General features: G+C 42.5%; 1 protein-coding gene and 1 long non-coding RNA gene across 3 annotated transcripts in view; one reads left to right on the top strand and one right to left on the bottom strand.

Annotated features, from left to right (window-relative positions):
- Positions 1–10,000, top strand: part of cacna2d2a (calcium channel, voltage-dependent, alpha 2/delta subunit 2a) — a 365,088-nt gene that overhangs the window by 237,265 nt on the left and 117,823 nt on the right. The gene's annotated exons all lie outside the window — the stretch shown is intronic.
- On the bottom strand, positions 5,859–9,846 carry LOC134463264 (uncharacterized). Of its 2 annotated transcripts, XR_010037700.1 has the most exons (7): positions 9,756–9,846; positions 8,131–8,241; positions 7,939–8,039; positions 7,563–7,673; positions 7,373–7,458; positions 6,586–6,677; positions 5,859–6,006 (listed from the first exon to the last, which is right to left on the bottom strand). It is a non-coding gene; the product is annotated as an uncharacterized LOC134463264 (long non-coding RNA). The 2 variants fall into 2 exon arrangements; XR_010037699.1 differs by lacking the exon at positions 9,756–9,846 and having other exon boundaries at positions 8,131–9,378.

Below are 10,000 nucleotides of genomic sequence, written 5' to 3'. Positions count from 1 at the left end.
TGCAGTAGTATGAAATGAGGAAAAAAAGAAATTCATGGTATATAAGAAATTCAAGGCATCATTGGAATTAAATGGCTATAAAAGTGAGAAAGTAATAATTAATAGTTGTGTGTATTAGTAATAAAAGTGTGTGTCTGCGTGTGCACTTGCACGTGTGTTTGTGTGTGTGTGTGCCCGCACGTGTGTATGTCTATGCATGCGCACACCTTTCTGTGTATATGTCGGTGTGTGTGTGTGTGGGCCTGCACGTCTGTGCTTCTGATCATCTAGAAGTGATTGTAGTGTGGCGCTGGTATATAAATGGAGGGCTTTAGCGGAGCTTGGCTGGCAAGATGGCCAGATATGGCGTTAGCGCGGGCCTTAGTGAGAAATGTGGGGGGCTTTAGGTGCCGCAGTGATCCCAATCGCAGGGGCTTAAATGGAGTATGCCTCAGCCCAAGCTCTAGCCTCAGCCCCCAGTCTCCAACCTGAGCTTACTTGCCTACCAGGGGTGTCACGGTATACAAAAATCACGGTTCAGTATATGTACTTTGGTTTTGGGGTCACGGTTTGGTACATTTTCAGTACAGTATATGGGAACAAAATGGAAAAAACATTTTCTTCCTCACCAACATAGTGACAAAATGCAAACGAACAAAATTAAAATACTTTCAAACTGCTACTTTGGGGTCGAAGATCTCTTCTCTTCTCTTCTCTTCTCTTCTCTTCTCTTCTCTTCTCTTCTCTTCTCTTCTCTTCTCTTCCATTCTCTTCTCTTCTCTTCCATTCGCCTGTGCTGTGTTTGTTTGGGAGTTCCAGGCTCTGGGTTAGAGTTGAGAAGCAGCTACTGAAGAGAAAAGTTTTCAAATTATGCTTGAGAGCTCACTGGTAACACACAGTGTGCATTCATGTTTGTGTGTGTTTGTTGAATGTGCATCTGCTGTGTGTCAGTGAGTTGAATGCAGGCGCGGAGTGGCCGTCGGGAGATCGGGGACTTGTCCCGGTGGGCCGCGGCCGTGAAATGAAATGACACGGCCGCACTGAGTTTTTAACCAGCCCTGAAGTTTCAAGATTGTACATCAATGCAATGACTTCCCAATTTCCACTTCCATGTATATTTCCCCAGCTGACTAGCCAGTATTTATACCGTATACCAGACGGCAATACCTCACTGACGGTGTCAAACAGTAAATTGGCCACACCCCTTCTCTACTGATAATTTTCATACACCGTAGATCGCGGAAGTTTACAAGATCTTAGTAACACAGTTTCGTTTTCAGTATTTAAATAACCTGTGATATGTAGATTGGTTACCAAAGGATGGAAATATTAATAAATTATGATTTATTTTCCGATTTCCACACGACTGTTACAGTTTACAGTCTTTCCAGTCCAGATTCACTTGCTCTCTGGTTATTGAATTGGGTTACGAACAGACTCCACCAAGTGGTAAGGAAGAGAACTGCACCTAACAGAAGCAATGGGTTTTGTTTTGATTTGTTAGAACTACCAGTATATCTCCTTATAGTCGAAATAATATTATTATCATACATATATTTATATGTGGTACATTTAGGATGTAGCCTATGTCTGAAGAAATGGAACAAAATAATTACCACACAAGATTCTGATGTGACCAGTGCTGGGTGTGTAGGCTAAGCTGTGGATTAAAGTAGAATGATTGCAAGAAACATAGACATTTGCTGCGACGAAGACAGCGTTTTAAGGTAGGCCTACACCGTTTGGTTATACATTTTGTTGACTTATGGTTGTGCTTTGAAGTAGCTAGGTTTGGCTTATTTGCTGCATGGTGGGTTTATTGCACAATGTAGACAGACTTTTTGTAAGCTATAGGCTACTAGGCCTACTATATTTTGTAAGCCTACTCTTCTGAAAATCCACACACTCAAAACTTTGTGCCCGTGCTCATCCTGTCTTCCTTAAATGATATTTCAATTTCAAACTGTCAAAATGACAGTGGAGTGCACATTTGCATGGAACAGTAGCGTGATGTAGCCTAACCTAGTAGGCCTATGAATGCTTTGGACTGTGATGATGGCTCCAGTGGTGTAGCCTACTTTTTGAAGTGGGTATACTGTATATTTGAGCATTTTTTGATGTGTACTGTATATATTTGTGCTATTGTAAATAATGGATCAATCAATTTTAAGTGGGTATACTGTAATCCCTGAAATTTTGAAATGGGTGCGTAGGCCTATACCTGCGTTTTACGTAGACTACACCACTGGCTGTGCATTTCATCAAGGTGTAGGCTAAATTCTCCAATTCAGGTTGATATTTTGACAACATTAATGTTCACATGTAGTACGACTGCAGATTTCGTGGCTTTTGTCTTTTTGGTTAGGAAACCATGTTGTTCGCTTTGTTTTTTTTTTTTAAAGAGGGCCGCCAAGGGGAAAATTCTCCCGGTGGGAAAAGGTGGGCCACTCCGCCCCTGGTTGAATGTGTGTCAGTGAGTGTGCATGCACTTTTTTTGTTTGTGTGATGTGTACGGTAGTATAGACACGCACAAGCACACACACACACACACACACACACACACACACACACACACACACACACACACACACACACACACACACACACACACACACACACACACACACAAACACACAGAGATATGTGCTACATGTTTCTCTCAAGACCCGCCGTTATTAGCTGAAACTAAAGAAGCCGAACGCAGGCCCTAGGAGAAAGGGGAAAGAGGGGATTTGTAATCGGGGTTTGCCAAAAGGAGGGCACTGAGCTTTACTAGTCCCTCACTGTGCTTCATTTCCATTCAGCCTCTATTCCCTGTTTTCCCCCGACCATTCTATCATGTGCTCTCTCTCTCTCTCTCTCTCTCTCTCTCTCTCTCTCTCTCTCTCTCTCTCTCTCTCTCTCTCTCTCTCTCTCTCTCTCTCTCTCTCTCTGTCTCTGTCCCACTTCCTTCCTCTCACTTTTCCATTATACCGCTCTCTCCCTCGTTTCTCCTCTTCTCTCATCCTCTCCTCTTTTCTCCTGCTCTGTGTGGGCTCAGTGAACCCCTCTATCTTCTTCTCTCTAGCCCTTTCTCCTTCCTCCCCCTTTCCCATTTTTTCTCCTCTCCTCCTCTATCCTTCTCCTCTGCCTCGCTTCCTCTATGTGGGCTCAGTGAAGGAGCGTTATCATTCCATCCCTCTTTCTCTCCCCACTTTTCCCCCGTCTACCCTCCTTGCTCCCCTCTCGCTCTCTCTTCACCCTCTCTCTTCACCCTCTCCCTCTCTCCTCTTCTGTGTGGGACCAGTGAACCCCTCTATCCTCCTCTCTTTAACCCCTTTATCTCCATCCTCCCCCTTCCCTCTACCCCTTTCCCCTCTCCTCAGTGAAGGGGAACTATCCCTCTATCCCTCTCCTTCTAGCCCCTTCCCTTCCTCTCTCCTCTCCCTCTCTCCTCTCCTTCCCCTCTCCTTCTCTCCTCTTCTTCTCCTCTCCTCTCTCCTCCTCCTCTCTCCTCTCCCTCTCTCTTCTCCTCTCCCTCTCTCCTCTCCTCTCCCTTTCCCTCTCTCCTCTCCTTCTCTTCTCTCCTCCTCCTCTCTCCTCCTTCTCCTCTCCCTCTCTCCTCTGTGTGGGCTCAGTGAAGGGGCACTATCGCTCGCTCTCACGCTAATTAGAACAGCCGGCACACTTCACTCACCACCAAGCTCACAAATTATATTGCATTTGTTTACCGTTTACTGTATCATTTTTAATTAAAAAGTCTCTTTTCCTGCCTCCTGTGACACAGCCCGGCTGCCTGCTGCAAACACACACATGCATGCGCACACACACACACACACACACACACACACACACACACACACACACACACACACACACACACACACACACACACACACACACACACACACACATGCATACATGCACACACATACACTCTTAAAAAGGCTGGGTCAAAAACAACCCAAATTGGGTTATTTTCTGACCCAGGCCCTGGTTCAGTATTGGGCCTACCCTTTGCCTGGGTTAAAATATTTTAACCCTCAGATTGGGTCATTCCTCTAAACCAACTAAATGGGTCATTCTGACCAAATTGCTGTGTTAAAAGAACCCATTACATGGGTCAGACCTACTACCACATTATTAGGTCTTATTATATGGTTGTGACGTCATCTGTCGAATGCTCCATTCATTTCAACGGGGCTCCCCAACGTTCGGACGTCTGTTATTTTTCGATAACGGACGGGTTGGTCTATAACAGACCGCTGTCAATGGCAACAAGACTTTTCACTGCTAAAGCGACTTTTCAACAAGACTCTAATCAGCTGCTGTGATAGACAGCACCCGTTGTCCTGGCTACCGCTGTCAATGGCAACAAGACGTTCACTGCTAAAGCCACTGGCTTGTATACAAGTCAGTGGCTAAAGCGAATGTTTCATATCACTCCGCAGGGGGTCCGGTCTTCTGTCACTCTAATCAGCTGCTGTGATAGACAACACCTGTTGTCCTGGCTACCTAGCTGTTGCCTAGCGGTGTTCCACAACGGCACTGTTTTGTTTTGCGCAGCAACAATCTTAACATTAAATAGGTCTAAAGAAATGTCCCCGCCATGTGTGAATCATTTAAGTATATCCATATAATAAGCGGGTTAACTTTCGGCGAGTCGGTCGCTTTGTGGAATAGCAGCACTTCAGAGAGAACAAGACCCCTCCGCTCCGCGTCGGGGTCTAAAGATTCTCTCTGTCGTGCTGCTATTCCACGGTAGCGACCTTCTCGCCGAACGTTAACCCTTACATATTGACTTCTTTGTTGGGTTCATATTTTAACCCAATATTGGGTATTTAAATTGCAAGGAGATTTACAAAAAACAATTATGACTTTACATTAGTACATTAAGTGAAATATACCAGAATTGTTTACCAATACAATTGAGATCAATTTAAAAAACAAAATACAAGAATGCATAATATTTCAGATCTCTTTTTTTATTGCTGAACAATGTAGATAATTAACAATACATTTCATAAAAGTATACTATAAAGATGCAAATCACAGCAGTGTAGCATTAACACATCATAGCATTGAAGCAATAAAACCTTAATTGAATTTACATGCATCTTTTTAGCCTCTTTGCAAAGATGGGTTATCAGCAAGACTGATCACTCATGACCGAAAAGACTCAACTACATCACAGCAACATTGCTATGACATTACCAAGAGCTTTAAGTAACAGGTTAAAACTCAGTCATTACAATATTGGTGACAGTAAAGTTAAAACATAGGGTCTGCTAAAAGGGGTTAAAGGAAATGGTTCTGTTTTACCAATGTACCATTTGATTTCAGTGACACTGCACAATTATAGAAATTCAAAAATTTAGTTTCACCTTACCTTTTGTATAGCATACTGTAAAACAGCACATTAAAATGTTTAACCCCTTTGCGAAGAGCCCATGTGCTTTGCACAGAGAATATGTTGCTTTTTAGCTATGCAGCCAGCAGGTCCATCTGCACAAACAGGCTTCTCACCGTACTTTTTGTTAATTACAAACTTTACAGTGCATCCATAACTGCGCTAACAGAGTGGAGTGAACTTAATTGTCCCCAGGTTGAAATTTGTCTTGGTCTCTACAGTCACTACATTCCATACAGTACTTACATAACCAGCATATAACAGAACATAAATAAAAAAACATTGAAAAAACATAGAAAACGTTAAAATAAAAAAACATCAAAGTGTGCACTACATGTCCATGGCAGGTCTATCTGTCATTAACAAACAAGGTATTCCCTGATGGGTGGTTATCCAAATAATACATTTCAAACACAGCATGTATCCAGTCCAAAAGAACTGACAGGGATGTCGCAATTATATTGACAGTTTGTACCTCAGGACCTTGTCTTGGTTTGATTGACATCACTACCCTTTCAAGGATTTAAAGTAGCTGGCTTGTAGATATTAAGGTTCACGTAGTAGATGACCTCCCAAAAGCACGGTGAAGCTGCAGGTTGCATATCCCTCATGGCAGCTCTTGGCATCTCACCACAAGTCTTGAAAAAGCAAAACAAAAGAAAAGTGTAAATGATTAGGCCAAGACATGGCTTTTCCATCTCAGTCATCATAAATATGGTTTAGGTAAATTATATTGTTCTGTATATCTCCTGTACACTTTGTATTTACTTGTGATGTGGGCTTGATTATGTCCTCTTTTGAAAGTCGCTTTGGTTATAAAGCGTCTGCCAAATGCAATGTAATGTAATAATGTAATGTAATGTAATATATATATATACACACACACACACACACACACACACACACACACACACACACACACACACACACACAGGTATATAAAATGTTATTTCTGACTTGACTGCACCGGAATGACTGTGCCTACCGGTGCCCAAAGAGGAAGACAAAAAGAAAGACAACAAGTTTGAGAGTTTGGCAAACTAGTAGACAGAACATACAGTAAACTGTAGCAAAATTGTCTGAAGTGACACCACACAGTAGGCATTCCATACACATTCACAGAACCAAAGAACAATATCAGGCCTCATTGTGTGTGTGTGTGTGAGTGTGTGTGTGCATTAACGCCTGCTGTTGTGCATTGATATAAAAAAACGTACTTCATACATGCTGATGATATCCAAGGGCTTCTTGAATAAGTAGTGTGGCCGCCGACCCAGCTGAGCAGCATTCTTCTCCTTTTACTTGTGTCCTACAGCCAAAAAATAAGCAGTTATTGTGATTGTATTGTTAAAGTCATAGGCCTACAATACAGTTGACATACACATTTATCCTGAACTGCGTTGTTGGGTCCTGACAAACCAGTGGTAGTGAGAACAATATAATTGGATGTTGAAACTAGTAGGGATTTTCCTTTAAAGGGACACTGTGCAGGAAATGGTCAAAAAAGGTACTGCAACTATGCTGCTCATTGAAACTGGGCTGCCTATTGCCAAATTTAATCTTTGCATGAAAGTTTACTAAGTAATAAACAAATATTTTCTAGCATGGTCCAAGTAGAGTCATTTTTGCAGCTAAAAATGGCTAATTTTGGAAATTCAAAATGGCGGACCATGGAGAAGATCCCCCTTTTCATGTATGAAAAGTGCAATTTTTCAATTCATAATGAATGCTTAGAATTTGATGGTGGTGGTAAGCATTAATGAAAAAGGTAACATAAGTGAATGGGCAGCATGAATTCTGGAAATAAACAACTAAAAATCTCACACAGTGTCCCTTTAAGGTTGTGTGTGTTTATCTGTGTGTGGTGTAGAGTGGGGTGTGCATGCGCATGTTTTGTACGTGTGTGTGTGTGTGCATGTGTGTATGAGCATATGTGTGGTGTGTGTGTGTGTGTGTGTGTGCGTGCACGCATGGGCTGTTATGCATGACATAAAAAGATCTTACTTCCTACATCCTGATGTTTGAGGACTCCTCGGATAAATAGTGTCACAGACCCAGCAGAGCAGAAGTAATCTTCTTTCATTTGTGTCCTACAGCAGAAAAAGAATGAATAACTATGAGTAATTGGGATTTTACTGTGAAATATATAGTACAACTGGTACCCATGTTTACAATTCTTGGATCATACACTCACATTTCAGTGCCACGTTCTTCCCTCGATGCAGACACAGCTCCGTACACATTAAGCGGTTTTGGTGCCAGGTCATCACGTCCATCGAGGAACGGACTACCGGAATGACTGTGCCTGCCGGTGCCCAAAGAGGAAGACAAAAAGACAGACAACAAGTTTGAGAGTTTGGCAGACAGATAGACAGAACATACAGTAAACCGTAGCAAAATTGTCTGAAGTGACACCAGACAGTAGGCATTCCATACACATTCACAGCATCAAAGAACAATATCAGGCCAGCTCTCATTGTTAGTGTGTGTGTGTGTGTGTGTGTGTGTGTGCGCGCGCGCGTGTGCGAGCGCATTCACGCCTGCTGTTGTGCATGACATTAAAAACTTACTTCATACATGCCGATGATATCCAAGGGCTTCTTGAATAAGTAGTGTGGCCGACGCCGACCCAGCTGAGCAGCATTCTTCTCCTCTTACTTGTGCCCTACAGCTGAAAAATAAGCAGTTGTTGTGATTTTATTGTTCAAGTAATAAGCCTACAATACAGTTGATACACATTTATCCTGAACTCACTGACTTACATCTCTCAGACAATCCAAATCGGTTTTCATCGGTTTACTTCTTCAGTGACTTAGTTCCAGTTTCCTACACACCCAGCTGTCTTGGTAACCGGTCAGAGGAGAGAAGTCCACCTTATCCAGAGCAGAAGAGATAAAAAAAAGACAAAACGTTTCAGAGCTTTGCAGACACACCTTCAAACAGACAACAGACAACCTTAAATAAATGTATGAAAGGCTTTTGTCTCACTACTACACACAACTTTACATTTTTCATTTACATAAACAAAAATATAAACCAACCAGTCCCTTCGTAAATACTGCACAGAGTACAATATCACACACTCACACTAGAACTAAGTTACACACGCACGATTTCATGCAAAGCATGTTGAAGTAGCTGTTGCCTATAGCCACAAATTTCTTTAAACCAGGAAACTTCCCTGTAGCGTCAACAAAGCAACACATCCCTGCTCGTGAATGAAAGAAATTGGATAACTATTCCCTCCGCATTTAAGTAATTTTGGAACACAACGACTGGTGAATGTAAACACGTTTTCCACGCGTAGCCTTCATCCGCATTTATCAAACAGCTACGTAGTAGAGCTACGACTCTAATCAAGCAAGCAAAGCACATACGAGATAAGAAACGCCAGTTGACACACAAACAATAAACAATTGTCGCGACAACATTTTCTTGCACAGGCAAGCTGCCCAAACACACGATGCGACTTACCACACCTAACATACCGGTAATATTTAATGCGCGAGCTATCCCTCCCTCTGCCTTTATCAGAGTTCGGACTTGTGAAAGGTGCAAGTCGCAGTGAGCTCGGCCTCGGAAGAACATCGCAGGAGTCAGGAGAAGTCACACAACACAAGCACTTGCTCTCATAAAACTAGTTCTAGTTGACACAGAAAAAGAAGAAAGCCCGTCGACTCCCCTACAGTATGTAGAACTAACATGACACTTGTGGAAACCGAAGACAGCCTTCAGATGCCAGCTTGCGGCCCCCAAACGAAAATGCTGTCGTTATGAACAGAATTCTAGGTTGAGTGGAGCCAGGTAGCGGCTAGATATAGTTAGCTAATTTCTCAGATTTGTGTCAGTTGCGTCCTGCATTAGGCTAGTAGTATCACAGCCCGTATAGAAAGTATATCGCCTCACTGTGTAACCTCAATTTATCGTCGAGTAGACACACTTAGCCCCCTACCTAAAAAGAATCTGCCCAACCACTGACAGCCAACCATCCGTTATATTATAAGCTAGAACTATGCTAAATAGCAACCAAATGAATCCCAGAAGGGCTAACATTATGACTTAGCGTAGCGTATTAGCTAACTAACCGTTGACAGAACCTGGACGAAGGCTGGACGAACATACTACTTTCCAATGAAATGTAGCAAATATATTCCCAAATCCACCACAGGATAGCAAACCGCTGCAGTTATGACAGAGTGCTTATTCATTTGCTCCCCTTAAAAGATTAGTTACCGTTTCCTCCTATTAGGCCTACTCGAAATGGGTATAGCTTTCTATGAAATGTGCCTTAATATACTCGCCACAAACAGGAACTCACGGCTGACGCATATTTACACCGCGAAAAGCAATATGGCAAGTTTATATGTAATAAAAGGCGCACACTTACCTAAACAATGCTTTCACATGCCATCCGGTGTCCTTTCTTCTGGACGTTGGTAGTTCTTGAGTTTACTAGCCGTTTTGGCAATGGCGTCCGGGCGGTAAAATTCAAAATTCAAATATATTGACAAGATAACAGGGTTGAAATGACCCAGGGCCTGGGTGCTGATGTGGGTTTAGCGAATAACCCAGGTAATGGGTACGGAAAATGACCCAATATGGGTTATATTTAACCCATTTTTCATAGAAAAG

The sequence above is a fragment of the Engraulis encrasicolus genome, chromosome 14 (assembly GCF_034702125.1).
Source record: "Engraulis encrasicolus isolate BLACKSEA-1 chromosome 14, IST_EnEncr_1.0, whole genome shotgun sequence".
Lineage (NCBI taxonomy): Eukaryota > Metazoa > Chordata > Actinopteri > Clupeiformes > Engraulidae > Engraulis > Engraulis encrasicolus.
The sequence above is the reverse complement of the archived record's forward strand: the minus strand, read 5'-3'. Positions and strand labels throughout refer to the sequence as shown.